Raw genomic sequence first — 16,252 nt, forward strand, 5'->3', positions numbered from 1 at the left:
CCACTACTGAGTGCTGAGAGGAATCCTACACTTAATAAGATGAGAGTGAAAATATAGCTGCATTGTTTCACTCAGGTTCTTTGTAAAGGAGATTATTTTTAGGGGGAAAAATAATATCCTAGTGTTACTGTGAAGTGTTCACCGGTCATAACTAATAAGTTTGGTGCCCCAGGCAAAACCCTGCCAGTGAGCGGGGAGAGGCTGCCAAGTGGCAGAGTGGAGATTGTGTGTGTCATACCTGTTGTGGCATGGTCTGTCCACCCCCGATGCCTACTGCTACAGTAGCTGCTATAGTGAATAGTCCCCAGGGGGCCACCATTCTGTCCCCTTCTACGTCAGTGCCTGGGGCTGGTGCCCATTCCACCCCCCCATAGTTACACTACCAATGGTTAATTAGAATTCCATTGATTTTAATGAACTTGAATTATTTCCAGCAAACATTTTTGCAAGTTTAAGACCAAAGGGATGTCAAGTTTGTAAAGAATTAGCTGTCTTGTGGCTCCTGTAAGTACCTATGTATTTTATCTATTACCTTCACAATTCTTTCTGCATTGTCCCAAACATAAAATATTATTTACTAGAAAATTTTGGTCCTACCATCTAAGTCTTGTTTTTATACTTAGGAATGAATTAATTCCAATTAGTTTACTTATTAACAAAGAGTGGCATTTCCTCTTTTCTGGTATTTCTGTTTTTAAATGAGTCCGAAGTTCTGACATGCCTAATTCATTTATCATGATAGCAATAAAACTACCCCATTTCTGTGTATCTTGGATATAAACATCATTTTCATGGCAGGGAATATGCTTTCTTCATGTTTATTATGTACCGTAGATGAATGCCACCCCTTTTTATGAATTTAAGAGGTTTAACTGGTGCTTATGCCTTATGGTGGCCTACAAAACGTGAAGATCACCACATGTGAGCTTACAGGGTAATAAACTTGATTTTTCATAATGCTGCAATGATGTAAGACCAGCTGTTCATTTTAGATGAGCACAAATTAAATAAGGCATGAATGAAATATCAGAAGGCTTACTTACTATACAGAGGGACCTATATCAAGTGCACCTTTACAGAAGGAACTAAATTGAGGAAGATATGGATTTTAGTAAATTATGTGGAGTTTTATTAAAAGATTAGATAAATGAATGGAGTGATCAGTGTAGCATTCATTGTAGAAATCATATCTTCTTTTGTAGCCTTAACATATCCTATTTTGTAAATTTAGCAGTATATATTGTTCCCTGTGTTGCCCTAGTAACTTGCTCCTGGCTTTTAATGAGTTTATGAAAGGGAGCATAGAATCCTCCACACTAACCAAAGTGCTGCAATGCCACTTACTACTATTGACATGTCAGATCTGAGGTAGCCTTTGTTTCTGCCATGTCCTCATATATATGGGGTTTGGGCTGATAGTTTCATGTATGCTTGACTTCCCCTGCCACCAGTCTTGATCCCTTCTATCATCAGCAGTGCTCCACAGCTCACCTCTGTACTATGTTGGATGGAAATACCAATAAGCATAGGCCCATAGCAGATAGGGCTAAAGAACATCTTTATGGGCCTCCCAACATACAGACAAGGGACAGCCTTTCTTCTCTTGTTGCAGGGAATGCTTCATAAAGTCAGAGGTAGATAATGATGTATTGTGTATATGCAAAAATGCAGCTCAAATAAAGTCCTTTAAGTATCAGCTCAGAATCTATCTTTGATTACAGCCTGGCTAAATGCCTAGGCAGATGGTGAGGTATAAAATTATATCATGAAGATCTACAGCTGAAAATGTGTTATTTGCTAGGTGACTGTAAATGTGAACATGTATATAAACACAACAAATAGTATTTAATTAGAGATGAGTAAATGGGTTTGTATTCAGAAACCAACACAATTGTTTCTAGCATTTACTGAAAAAAACATACTTTTTTCCTGGCATATCTAGTTGTTAGCAAACCTATTCTCATATGTTTTAGAAAACATCATCCAAGATTGGAGTCTTATTCTATTTCAAACTGGACAAAATCCAAGAAAGACTATCAGGTTAAATTTGGATTTATTAGTTGGGATTTTGGGAGCCTGCCTTTCAGGTGTACCATGATTAAGACAGGGATGTGAAACTGGCAGCCAGTCAGGTTTGTCGGCGTTGACACTACATTCACATAGCTCCAGAACCCAGGGGTGAAAACTATGAATGCTACCCCCACTTGCTCCTTCCTACATCTTTACCCAATCCCAATTTGGCATCTGCAGTTGCTCTTGGCAACTAAACTCAGCAGCAAGGGAAAATGGAGGGTGAGCAGCAATGGTGTTCAGCCCCTGGGTTTGGAGCCATGCCGACATAGTGGCTCTGGAGCCATGCCGACAAGCTGCCACCCTGTTGCCAGAGGGGTCAGATAAGCTGGATACCTCTGACTTAAGGCACTTAACACAGAGAAGTGAAAAATTAAATTGATTCTAATATTTTAAATAATTTCTGATCTGAGAACGATTTAATAGGCAATAAAGACGCTTATTAATTGTCTTTACAGTAACTAAAATTGGAGTTGAAATGTTAAAGTATTTCTGCTCATGTTTGCTTTAAATGAGTCAGCAGAACTGCTTAGTCTTTACTTTTTATGTATTTTATCTCAGATGTTGTAGTGAAGTCAGACTCTTCTGCTTAAGTGAATTCAACTTTTTACTCATAGATCAGGCCATTGGGTATTGTTCTAGCTTATTGTTCAAGTGTTGGTTGGTTGATATTTATGATTCCCACATCTGAGAAATCCACTTGGGCTCCTCAGGAATTAGCAAACTTTGTATCTAGATATGTGTAGATTCTCATTTCAAACAGTTCTTAAGTGAAATTTGGATACTTAACAGCTATTTTTAAGCTGAGATCTGTGATCAAACTTTTTTTTGGCTCACTTAAGAAATACAAGTTTGACTCTTATTACACATTTGGTGTTGCATACTTTATTGTTTTCTTTTAATTTGCATTATGTGCATTATGACATTTCATAAACCTAGCTCTTCTGTTTCTTGATGGACACATTTTCCTGACTGTCTCTTTTCATATTTTTTCCCACTGCTTCTGGTTCTTTTGATGGTTCTCTTGATGCTTAGGAGATAACATTTTTCTACTGGCTGTAGGAATCTCAGAATTATTTCTTTATATTTGCAATGATATTTTTCATTCAGTTGAGTTGTTTTCTCAGTCTGTTTGCCAGACTACCTTTCAAATCCCCAGTGGAGATTACTGGTGGGATTTTGAGAAGAATGCTACAATTGCCTCTTCCTGAAGGTTTTCATAAAACTCCTATCCCCATTAGTCATAACAGAGTTAGGACTATGCTCAGTGTTTTTGGAAATCCCATCATATGAATGGCTAAATATTTTTGTCTTCTGAGCATGAATCCATTGGAAAGTAAGAACACTGTTTCTTTTTTTAATATTACTGAAGTCTTTGGGCACATTTACCAACATACTTAGGCACACTGCCTGGACAGAGCAATCATAAACCTAGCTAAACTGGCATTTTGTGTTGGGTTTACATCTGCTTTGCATCACCAAGCAGCAGAAGCATACCAGTCATACATTTTGAAACAATATCTCTGATTTTGTTGTTTTTATTTCTTCCAGCCATGGGAAAATGTGATTGTTGAATGAAAGTGAGGACTCCAGCTGGTGTAAATTAGTTCAGCTTCATTGGAGCTCTTCCACCTTATACCAGTGTAGGATTTGTCCCCAGAACAGTGATGCCAGAGTACTTCTCTTTTGCGCAGCTGTTCAGTCTGCTGTCTTGAGGTGGCTTCTTTGTCATAGTTTCATTAGTATTGCACTAATAAATATAGTGTTGATGTCACTGTCAATTGTTTTAAAAAAGTCAGAAAAAATTATTGCAACAAATTGCATTTATTTATAACGTACTCTTCCAAGGGCAAAAATATGGCTGTTTGATTTGTGAACAATTATAGCAAAAAGTCTTTACCAGTGAAGGAGAAAGGAGAAAGAAACCCTGCCTATGCTAATAAAGTGGGGATGTTTTATAACTCATTGAGTCAAATCCCCAGTGGACATAAATTGGCACTGACTTCAATAGAACCATACCAGTCTATGCCAGTTGAGGATCTGACCCATTCTTCTTAGATACATTTGCTTATCTGTGGAATTAGAATGGTCAGTTCTGAGTTTCTACTGTATTGTTGTAGACAATGTTAATACAGGAATTTTTTTTAAAATACTAGAATTTCAATGTTTTTTCATTTGGGGATGAAAGGTCTAAGTCACGAAAATACAATACTGAAATCTATAGTACTTTTTTTGTTATGAACGTTTCTGAGAGAGAATGGGTTGCCTCCATTTTTCAACCATAGCCTCAAAACTGAAACTGAAAATATAAATTTACTAAATCTTTTGTATTTACGTGTGTGCATATGCACGCATCGCTGCTATAGCCTATATCTGTATTAATTCCATCAGGGGAAGATCCAGGTAGGGCTCACTGGTACACATGTATCCCCCTTTTATTCCTGTTCCACCCAGATTTTGAAAATCAACTGCCTGGCAGTAGCAGTGACATTTCTAGTCAGGCAATGCAGAGGGAGTTAATTGATTTAATGACTTATTATAATCTACCTGATCCCTTCTAAACTCTTCATTCCACAGGTGTTGATGACCCTCTCTTCTTTTTAATGGTCTTAATGCTCCACCAATTAGGCAACTGTGCTGTCTGTTATCTGCTCTTGGTAATTCAGCTCTTATTCCATAGCCCTGAAAATTATTTTTACCTCATTCCAATGAAGTTATATATATATTTTTTGCTTTGATCTTAAAAATAATGCAGTCCTAGGCACTTAGCATATTAGTAAAACTTCTAGTTCATTTTAAATTGGAGAAAAATGTGTGTTGTTTTATATGTGATAATGCACCTCACCATCTGCATTCCCCTCTTTTCAACATTCTGGATCTACTCATGAATCCCATGTATAAACATTTTAAATAATGCTCCAGTTCTGTAATGTACTATATGTGCAAGTACATTGTTGTGCCTGTAAAAATTCCTACTGAATGGTGTGGGGCTGCAAGTTGGTGTAACTATAACAGCAGGTGGTAACTTTCAAGGCCTGATGATCATAAAGAACCACTTAACTTTAGGAGTACAGCTATATAACATTCATTTATGCAATTCTCTAACTGTTTTTTAAATCATATTAATTTAAGAAAACTTTATATTACAATCCTTCCTGTTGCTTTTCTCATTACAGTGCTAGTAAAAAAAGGAGAAATAAGTACATTTGTAGGATTTATTAGCTCTGGATGCTGTAATATTTACAGAGAAGTTGAAGCACTTGTGAAACTACCATTGGGGAAAAGGGTGAGTCCATTAACATCTTGAAAAGTAAGCATTTTAATTGTTATTAACTTTATTGACAGGAACATGTAACTACATAACTGCAATTTATAGTACGTATGCACACTTTGGATTCTGTTTTTACTTGTATATGTACACTGGCCTTGTACTTCCCTTCTAAGTATGTATGGCTGCCTCAACTGGCTATGTAAACTCTGGGTCTCAAAACTTTAGTTGCAAAAACCCAACAACTAGTGTCTGAAGGGAAAAAATAGGAAACCTTCACACCTTTTATAGCCCAGTAATCTTGTGGTTATGGCACATGAGAATGAGGCCCCCTCTACCCATTTGAGGTATTATGCAATTAGCTGGTTAATTGCATAATTATCTTAAGACCAGCTACACATACAAAGTACTTATCATATGAAAACACCCTCCAACGAGCTATAAAGGTAGGCCTAAAAACGTGTGCTAACTTTATTGCTGTTTGCTATCCAGCTTTAATTTGCATGTGCAGTAGGGGTGTACCATGGTCATCATGAAACCTCCAGGCCTGGAGGATCGCAGCTGCCCTGATCCCCCAGCTAAGGGGTGCGTGGGGTGCCCCCACAACTGGGAGCCCTTCAACTCTCAGTCATGGGAGCTTGTTTCTTGCCAGTGCAGGAGGAGCCCAATATTGGGATCCTCTTACACCAATGATAAGGTGCAAAGGAAACTAATGGGCAATCCACATAATCATACCTCCTGCCATGCCACATATGCATGACAGGAGGCATGATTGTGTGGATTGTACATTAGTTTCCTTTGTACCTTTATCTGTATGTGTAGAAGGTCCTGAGAGACCTAGATAACATAGGTGACATCTAGGGGGGAAACGGGAGCATGTGACCTCCCTGAGATTGGCTGCCACCGAAGCTACCGCTGGCTTCTGCAGACAGTCACCACCCCTGCCTTTGCTGTCAAAGCAGCCGCCAGTGGTGGCAGGCGGTCTCCACTTGCTATTGACACTACTGCGGCTGCCTGTGGGCAGTCCTTGCTTGGTCCGCCCACACCACTGACGTCACCGTGGCTGCCTGCAGGTGGTCCCCACTCACCATTGCCATGCCCCCACCACCAACACTACCACCGCCACCTGTGGTTAGTTGCCATGGCCCCCTGCCTCGGGGAGCAGGCATCATTCATGCTAGATGATAGGCTTCCCTTGCCTAGAGTGGGGTTTGAACTTTCATCTTTCATTTCTCAACAAATAGCTCTAAGCACAAGGTCAAGGAAGAGGTTCAGTATTCTCTACAGCCCTCCCCTTGAAACTGGCTCACTGGTGCCAGGCCTGGGAAAGTAAACCTGAGGAAGAGTGGCTTAGTGAAATGGACAATACAGTGGAAGGGAGGGGATCCTGGATTTTGGCCCCAGTTCTGGATCCTAAAGTTTTTTCAGTACTTTGCATTCAGAACCTTTTAATTGGCTAAAATAGATACACACCATGAAGATAGTATCTTGATTCTGTTGATTTTAAACATTACTATGTTAAGAAAGTAAAATGTTAGGTCCCACTGAAAAATAATGCAGCCACTAATATAGCTTTTTTGTTTTCTGTGGTCCAATTATTCTGAATCTACCCACTATGGCAAGAAGTGTTGAAAGAAAATATTATGATTATTATTTGAGGAAGAAGTTGTAGTCTGGTGTTAACATGCTATTAATAATTTTGCATACATGTTGCTTTTCCCTGGTGTTCTTAAATCAGAACTTGGGAAATATTTAAGATTACTATTAAAATATTTCATACTTCACATTTTCCTTACTTGCAGCCTATTATGACCCAAATAGAACAAGCACCTAGACTTCCTGTTTCAGAATATCAACACTGAAAGATAAAAAAACAAGTATCCGTTCTCCAAAAATAAGATTGGCCTTGACAGCATCACATAAAGTAATGGTTGTCATCTGGGGATATGTGTACACTTAGGAGTAGTTAAAAGGGTCATAGGGATTATATGGAACTCTGCGTGCATTTGTACGCACAGCCGCAGCACAGCATGTGGGCAGCCAGGAGCATAGCCCAGCTATGTGTAGAGCAATTGGGTCCAGCAGGTAAGTTTGTTGTGGGGGGAGGGAGAGAGGCTGGGGCTGGGGCTGTCCAGCTGGTACAGGGCACAGGACTGAGCAAAGTGGGGAAGGATGGCTCCTGCAGCTGGGCACACCCTGGGAGGGCATGGGAGGCACATGCCTCTGGATCTGCACAAAGGGCAAGCTGGGGCTGGGGGATTGCTGGGCTCTTCCTGCTGGGAGAGGGCCTGGGCTGGACAGTGCTCAGGCCAGGTGGTGGCAGCACTAAGAGTAGGGCTGGAGGGGCTATGGCAAATTTTGTTGTGGCTGCAGCCCTCCCATAGCCCCACTTCTGTAGGACCCTGTGGTGAGGGAAGGAGTGGGGCTGGGGCTGGGGCTGGGGCTGGAGCAGGGGCAGGCACTGCCCAACTGGAGCAGAGCACAGGACAGCTATTTGTGGCTTGTCTGTGGGGTGCAGTGGGTGGTGGCTAATGCCGCTGCACACACCCTGGGAAGGCATGGGAGAACATGTGCCCACAGATCTGCACATAAGGCATGGCGGGCTGTGAGCCACTGTGGGCTGGGGCCATGGCAACGCCAAGCTGTTCCCAGTGGTAGTGATGGGCCAGGCTGTGCTGGGAGTGGGGTATTGTGGGGGGGCTGTGGTGAATTTTGGGGTGGTTGCAGCACCTCCTGTAGCCTCTTCCCAGTGCCACCTGTCCCAAGTGCAGCCTGGCTCAGCCCCCACCAGGAAGAGCCCAGTGCAACCCCAGGCCACCCCACCCTACCTCATGCAGATCTGGGGCCACATGCCCCCAATGCTCTCCCAGGGTGCATTCATCTGTGGGATATGCCACCCCCCATGCCTCCCAGATAAGCCACTTTCACCTCTGTCCCATGCTCCACCCTGCCCCTGCCCCAGCCCCACTTCCTCCCTCACCATGGGGGCCTGCAGGAGCAGGGCTATGGGGAGGGGTTGCAGCCACCCCAAAATGTGCCCTTGCCCCCCCAACTGCTCTCCCATTGCCACTGCCCACCCCAGTGCAGCCCATCCAGACCCCACCAGGAAGAGCCCAGTGCCCCAGCTCACAGCCTGCTCACTCCCCGTGTGCAGATCTGGGGGCACACTCACCCCATGCCTTCCTAGGGTGTGTATAGTGGTGGGAGCTGCCCCCCCCCAGCTCAGTCCTGCACCCCACCTTGGCTGGGAAGACCCTGCCCCAGAGCCACTCTTCCCTCCACACTGGGGCCTCAATCTGAGCCCCCCTCCACCCACCCCACAGCGGCAGTCCACCCTGCTCTGTGCAGATCCATGAGCATATCTCCCATATGCCCTCCCAGGGTGTTGGCAGAAGCCATCCCCCCTTCCCACATCCCCTGAATGAACCACTCACAGCTCTATCACCTGCCCCTCCGCATCCCAGCTGAGCAGCACCTGCCCCTGCCCCACTCTATGCCTCACTGCAGGGCCTTGATCTGCCTCCCACACCTTAAAAAAAAAAGAAAAAACTATAAAGGGGTACGTGAGTTGAAACTTTGAGACACAAGGGATACAGTTGTTAAAAAAGGTTGAAAACCCCTGACATAAAGTAACTAAATCTTGGTTTTTAAATCATGTTTTTTTAATGGTCCGCTAGTCATCTGTTAGTGGGTATGTATGATTTTAACTAGAAAATCAGGCCCAGTTACACAAAAAGTATTTAAGATGCCTGATTCCAATCTCAAAATCGATGTGGGATAGGTGCCTACAGTTTTTAGGCAGACAAGATTCTTTGGGTAGATGTGATATCTTTTATTAGACCTACTAAATAGTTTATGTCCTATGTCCTGCCTATGTCCTTAGGCCAACACAGCTACAATCATCAATCTTGATACAGGCAGTCCTTGCACTTATAGCGGGTTATGATCCTGGAAAAGGTGCTGTAAATCGAAACAATGCAAGTCAAATCTGATCTTCCCATTGAAACAATGTTATAATAGGGGGTTATGTTCCTGACCAAGGGCCTGATGCTCAACTTTTTATAGAAATGACCATAAATGTCACATTTAAATCACCTATTTAATCAACTATAAAAGGTATACACTGATAAACGATATACAAGGTACAGTACAAAGCTTTCTAAAGTGCAGTGCAGTAACTAATGACATAAAATTTTATTTAATCAGAAGGCCATTTGACACAATTGATTGATAGAACTGGAAGGGAGGCACCAGGGCTGGAGTGGGACACTTACCAAAGGTAAGCTTCTCAGTCCTTATGCAGGGGCTGGGGTTGGGGGTTGCGGGTTGGCGTGGGCTCTGCTGGCTCCGGGGAACTGCTCTGCTTCCTAGCCCCAATGCCATATACCTCCTTACTCCCAGAGGCATGGCGAGGCGGGGACAGGAGCTGGAGGCTGGCATGGGTTTTGCCAGCTCTGGGAAACTGCTCTGCTACCCAGCCCTGGTGCCACATGCCTCCTCACTCCCTGAGGTGATGAGGGGGCGCAGAGCAGTTCCCTGGAGGCAGCGAAGCCCACAGAGCAGTTCCCCAGAGCTGGCAGAGCCTACACTAGCCCCCATTCCTGCCTCACCATGCTTCTGGGAGTGAGGAGGCACATGGTGTCAGGGCTGGGAAGCGGAGCACTTCTCTGGTGCCAGCTCCCAGCCCCTGTCCCCATCTCGCCTCTGGGAGCACATGGCCTAGAGGAGGAGCTGCTGACTGAGCTTACCCACATAAGTGTCGCACACCAGCCTTGGTGCCTCCACCGCGCTCCGTGGCCAGCTCGTTGCCTGCCGTAAGTGCAAGGGTCCAGCACTGTAAGTAATGACGGGTGTAAATGGCAGAGTGCTGCCAATGCAAATTACCATATATTGAAAAGCTGTAAGTCGAGGACTGGCAGTGCACAGCTTTTAGTTGCCTTTTTAGTTGTCTTAAGGATTTTTCTGGAGCTGGGTCTCCTCTTGTAGCACACTGAGAAATACATTTCTCTCTGGCTGCTCAGGTGATACTGCATGTGTACTCTCGTCCTCTCCACCATTAGAGATTTTCTTCTAATGTATTGGTTCTGTGCTCCTTCCCAGTTTACTGCGTGGCCCCATATTTTCATATTCAATCCTTTCAATCAACTCCTACCTTCATGTTCTTGCTTTCCTGTAGTCACTTGCACTTTTTATGATGAGTAAAATAATCTGGCTGAGAGAATAACATCTTGTTCTTCACAAAATAAATAAGACCAGGAGCTACAGCAGCAACAGTAACAGCAGCAGAAAAAGGCATTTTTCCAAAGAGGTACCATTCGGTAGTTGGTCACCCCCAGTGCAGCTCTCCCTTAGGCTTTCCGTGGATTTCCCAAACTTAATCAAGTGGATCCCATATTGAGGAAGCATTATTTAGAAGGAAGCATATATGTTCCCTAAAAGGATGGTACCACAGCTTACTCTCTGTAGAGAGAAGTATTTGTCTCAAGCATTTTGCTTACCTGAAAACAACTGAGCATGTATGGTAAGGATGGTTGGGAGGAACAAGATGTTATTTATGTGGAGTGATATATTACTTTCAGTCATGAATATAGCACACAAAAGTCACAATTTCTGGAGGACTGTTGAGACGAGAAATGAATTTCCCATGGTAAGTGTAACAGGGTGAAAGACAACCTTGTACTAGAGGGGGTAGCCCCAGGGAAGGGGCAAAGAGTTATGTCAGGACAAGGGCAAAGGTAACACTGGTCACTGCTGAGGGGATCTGCACATCAGGGAAGAGTAAAGTGGCAAGCCAGAGGAAAAAAAGCATCGGCTTGTGAAGGGGATGTAGCCCTTGGGGCACTTAGATTCATAGACTCAAAAATGCTAGGGTTGGAAGGGAGCTCAACAGATCATCGAGCCCGACCCCCTGCCCTGCGCAGGAAAGAGTGCTGGGGTCAGATGACCCCAGCCAGGTGCTCATCCAGCCTCCTCTTAAAGACCTCCTTTGGAAGCCCATTCCAAATTCTGGTCACCCTTACTGTGAAGAAGTTCTTCCTGATGTCCAGCCTAAATCTGCTTTCTGTCAGTTTGTGACCATTGTTCCTTGTTACCCCAAGAAGCACCCTGGTGGACAGAGCGTTTCCGATTCCTTGCTGCGTCCTCCCCCTGCTAAAGAACTTGTAGGTGGCCACAAGATCCCCTCTCAGCCTTCTCTTGTGGAGGCTGAAGAGGTGCAGGTCCCTTAGTCTCTCCTCTTAGGGCTTGGCCTCTAAACCCTAACCATACAAGTGGCCCTCCTCTGGACCCTCTCAAGGTTATCCACATCCTTCTTAAAGTACGGCACCCAAAACTGGACGCAGTACTTCAACTGCAGTCTGACCAATGCCACATAGAGGGGGAGTATCACCTCCTTGGTTCTATTTGTCATGTATCTGCTAATGCTTAATAAAGTGTGGTTAGCTTCGCTGATGATTTTGTCACACTGACAACTCATGTTTTTCTTGGAGTCGACTATGACTCCAAGATCCCTTTCCACTTCTGTCCTACTGAGAGGGTCATGCCCCAGCCAGTAGGTATGCTGGATATTTTTCTGCCCTAGGTGCAGCATGCCTCACTTGTCCTTCTTGAACTGCATCCTACTGTGCTCTGCCCACTTTTCCAACCTGTCCAGGTCTGCCTGCAATCATTCTCTACCCTCCAGTTGTAGTAGCAAAGATGAGACTTGTGTCATGGTCTGAATGCTATATAGTGATGCTGCAAAGTAGGTCATGCTCTGACCTTTGGGTGACCTGTTCTTCAAAGGATTAGGTCATCACTTGAGACCCCACCTGAAACAGAGTGTCATGTGCAAGAATGGTGCCAAGTGCTATAGGTAAAGATTGCCATGTGTAACAGTGATATATAAGGGTCTGTGTAGGCAGAGTTGGGTGTGTCTGCAGCTGGGTGTGTATGAATATATGAATATATTTGTGAACCAGGATTGAGTGCGAGAGTGAGAGAGAGAGAGCGAGCTAGCAGTTATAGGGTGAGAGTGTCTGTGAATGTGGTGTGTGTCCGATTGTGGATCAGGAACATAGAGTTCCAGTCTCGTCACCATGAACTGAGGAGGCCTCCTCCACCACTGGAACACTCCCAGGGACTGGGATAGGAAGAGGTTGGCTCCCCAGTATTTCCCCATTGGGTGTGGTTGGCATGAATGTACCAGTTTCCCTATCCTTGTAAGTATCACCCTTCTCTCCTAATCTAATCCTTAGTGGATTGAAACAGCTCAGGGAAGTTCTGGCCTCAGTCCTGTTTAAATAAAGTTCACCTCCCTCCCTCCTCTGGAATAACCTCCTCATGTTGGTTGTTTCTGGTGTTATTGTTTATAAGTGTTTTAACTTCTGGTGTTATTGTTTATAAGTGATTTTCCAGTATTAATAAACCGTCTTATTCATAAAATATAACATCTTTGGGTCTGTGGAGTGATTGATTAATTAGTAGATTAATTTCTCAGTTAATTCTCTGATCCAATCTACTGGTGATCAGATACAGGAGGTTGGGTTATAAGTGGCCTGAGGGGTTAATGACCACCCTTTCGTTGACCGGACAGTAAAGTCGCTGTTTTAATATAGCGCTAATTAGATTCCAGTTTGTCCGGAGTCAACATGGTATGTTCACTTTGCCCCACAATTTACTATCATCTGCAAACTTGGAGAGAGTACACTTCACACACACGTCCAAGTCACTGATGAAGACATTGAAGAGCACAGGTCCAAGGACCAAGCCCTGCAGGACCCTACTGCCCACATCCTTTCAAATTGATACCAACCCATTCACCACCACTCTCTGGGTGCAACCCCCAAGACAATTTACCACCCACTGGACTGTGTAATAATTTAAGTCATAGCCTCTTATTTTGTTTATGAGAATGGGATGAGATATTGTATCAAAGGTCTTCCTAAAATCCAAGTAAACAACATCCACCTCTACTTCTGCTTCTAAGCATTTTGTGACCTGGTCATAAAAAGAAACCAGTTTAGTCAGGCACGATCTACCTGCTATGAATCCATGCTGGTTTCCCTGCTGCATTATTTTTCCCACTGGACTCACAGAAATATGATCCTTAATAATTTTTTCAAACACTTTTCCAAGGCTAGAGGTGAGACTAACTGCCCTATAATTACTCAGATCCTCCTTCCTCCCCTCTTGAAAATATGGACCACATTGGCCCTTTCCAGTCCTCCAGGACCTGACCTGAGTGCCCTGAGTGCTCAAACAGCTGTGACAGTGGTTCTGCTGTGACACTGGTCAATTCCTCAGAACCTATTAGGAGACTTGTCATGACCCTTGTTCAGGAACACTTAGGCAAAAAACTCATTGAAGAGCTCAGCCTTGTCCCTCTGTCTGTCACTAATTGCTCCTGCTTGTTCACTAGGGGTCCTATGCTGCCCTGCGCTTTCCTTTTACTCCCTACATACCTAAAAATAGGACTTTTTGTTGTCTTTAATTTCTGTTGCCAACCTCAGCTCTGTAGCTGCCTTGGCCTTTCTAACTGCCTTCCTGTAAGTGCGGCCCAAGTAGGTATACTCCTCCTTGGTAGCTTCCCATTGCTTCCACTGCCTATATGCCTTTTTTTGCCCTTAGGCTTTCCATGGATTTCTCTGTTTAGGCACAAAGGTTTTATGGCCTCTTTCCCCACTTCTCACAATGGGATCCTCTCCCTCTGTGCCCGATGGATCGCTTCCATTAGGAATGACCACCCTTCCTGGACTCCCATCTTGCCAATACTCCTATCCTGCAGTGCATCATTGACTAAATTCCTGAGAACACTAAAGTTAGCCTTCCTAAAGTCAAGCACTTCTACCCTACTATTTGCATGTCTCATAGATTGTAAGCCCTATTTTTTCTCCATCTCCTGCCTTTTCATCCCCTGTTAAACCTAGATTAAAGCCCGATGTAGGACATCAGCCAACCTGTAAGAGAGGAGAGATGAAGCCCATCATGTCCCAGGAAGTTCCTTGCATGGAACTGTGGATCATGGTCCAGGAAGCCAAAACGCACACAAAAGCACCAACTCCGGAGCCACGGGTTGACCTCTCTGACAGGTGATGTGATGCCTACTGCGACCACTGACCGGGGGGATTGACAAGAAGAGACTGGAGACATGTAGTGGCTGGAAGCCTCACTCCAACAACTGATTGCTTGGGTGAAGAAACCCACAGCAAGGGATCGAGAGAAGAAAAGGTGAGGAAAAAGTTACTTACCTGCAGGGTCCAAAGAGTGCGAGAGTGCAGTGAGTGGATAGATGCCTGACACAGCTGAAAGACGCAGGAACAAACAAAGGGAAGGTCAGGTCAGGGGGAAGAACCCTTACTAAGCAAGGCAAGAGCTAAGAAAGGGGAGGAATAAAGCATAAGAGTGCCATGGATCATGGTGATTATTAACACACGTGGGGAGTACACTCATGTACGGAGCACAATAAAATGAAATTTCATTTATCTCATGACTTATGTGATTAATTAGACAAGTTCTCTTGGAGCATAAATCTGTCAAAAAAGTTTCTACAAAGCATTTTGCTTTCAACAAATCATAATTTTGTAACAGCAACAAAAAAAGTTTCATCATCAGATTCCTGACCATCAGATTCTAGCTGTAAGGATAAGGCCAAACATACATATTAACTGATTTAAAAGGGAGAAGGAGCTGCGACTCAGGCGCTCACATCACCTGCTTACTGTAACTGTTCATTTGTATGATCTTGTAGTGATAGAAGTAAGCTAAACTGCTGTCATAACAGTTTACAGTAAATGTACTGTTAACTGGCATCTTACAAGCCAGCATGCTTAATTAACTGGCATGCCAGCTTGTAAGATAAAGTGAAACCAAAAGTGCACTCCATGGCACTTCCAGTTTCTCCGAGCCCCCACAGCCTAAGGCAAAGCAACTTGAGGTGCCGAGCACCCACAGCCTGGGGGCATAACAGCCTGTGTGGGGCTGTGCAGGGCCTGCCTCCCTGTCCCATGGGGCCCACAGGACCTGCAGGAGGGGCAGTAATGTGGCGGGAGGGGCAGCAATGCAGCGGGAGGGGTGGTGTCTCGGACCGCTCAATTAACCAACATATTATGTTATCTGGCATTCCCCATTCCTGGGGGATGCTGGATAACAGAGCTTTTACTGTATATTACTTTCTACTGCTATCTCTACAGTTGTTATGTCTGTCTATACTCTATGGAAACTATGGATGAAGGGAAAACCTGTATTATTCCATTGTATTGTGTTAGGAAATTTCTCCTGTCGCTCAAAGAGATAGCTAAGTAGTATCCTGAGTGTTGCTAGAGCTATTGTAGTCTTAACTGTGCCCAGACAGTCAACACATTTTCACCAGTTTAGCATACTTTGGTTTTTCACAGTGATATAAATGGTAATAAAATCTAGAGAGAACAGCTGAGCACCAATCCCAGGGAAGCAACACACATTAGGCTTCTACAGCACCTTGCCACCATATGGCAGAGTTTTTCCATTTATCTTAAACTGGCCAGTTATGGCCTTGGGTCCACCATGATTCGCAAGTTGGGAAATTGACTCCGTGGTCAGACTCAGAGGGTTGTAATTGATGGCAGTCATTCATCATGGTGTCCTGTGACCAGTGGGGTCCCCCAAGGCTCTGTCCTTGGACCCATATTGCTCAACATCTTCATTAATGATGTGGACATTGGAGTCAGGAGCGGACTGGCCAAGACAGGCGGGTGATCCAGGCTGACCTGGGCAGGCTCAGCAAATGAGCGGATGAGAAACTGAAGGTGTTTAACACCTAAAAATGCAAGGTTCTCCACCTTGGGAAGAAAAACCTGCAGCATCCTTATAGGCTGGCTAGCACTACAGAAGAAAGAGACTTGGGAGTCATCATTGACCACAAGATGAACATAAGCCTGCTATGCAATGCTGCGGCTA

The sequence above is a fragment of the Crocodylus porosus genome, unplaced genomic scaffold, assembly GCF_001723895.1.
Source record: "Crocodylus porosus isolate Cpor-Errol unplaced genomic scaffold, CroPor_comp1, whole genome shotgun sequence".
Classification (NCBI taxonomy): domain Eukaryota; kingdom Metazoa; phylum Chordata; order Crocodylia; family Crocodylidae; genus Crocodylus; species Crocodylus porosus.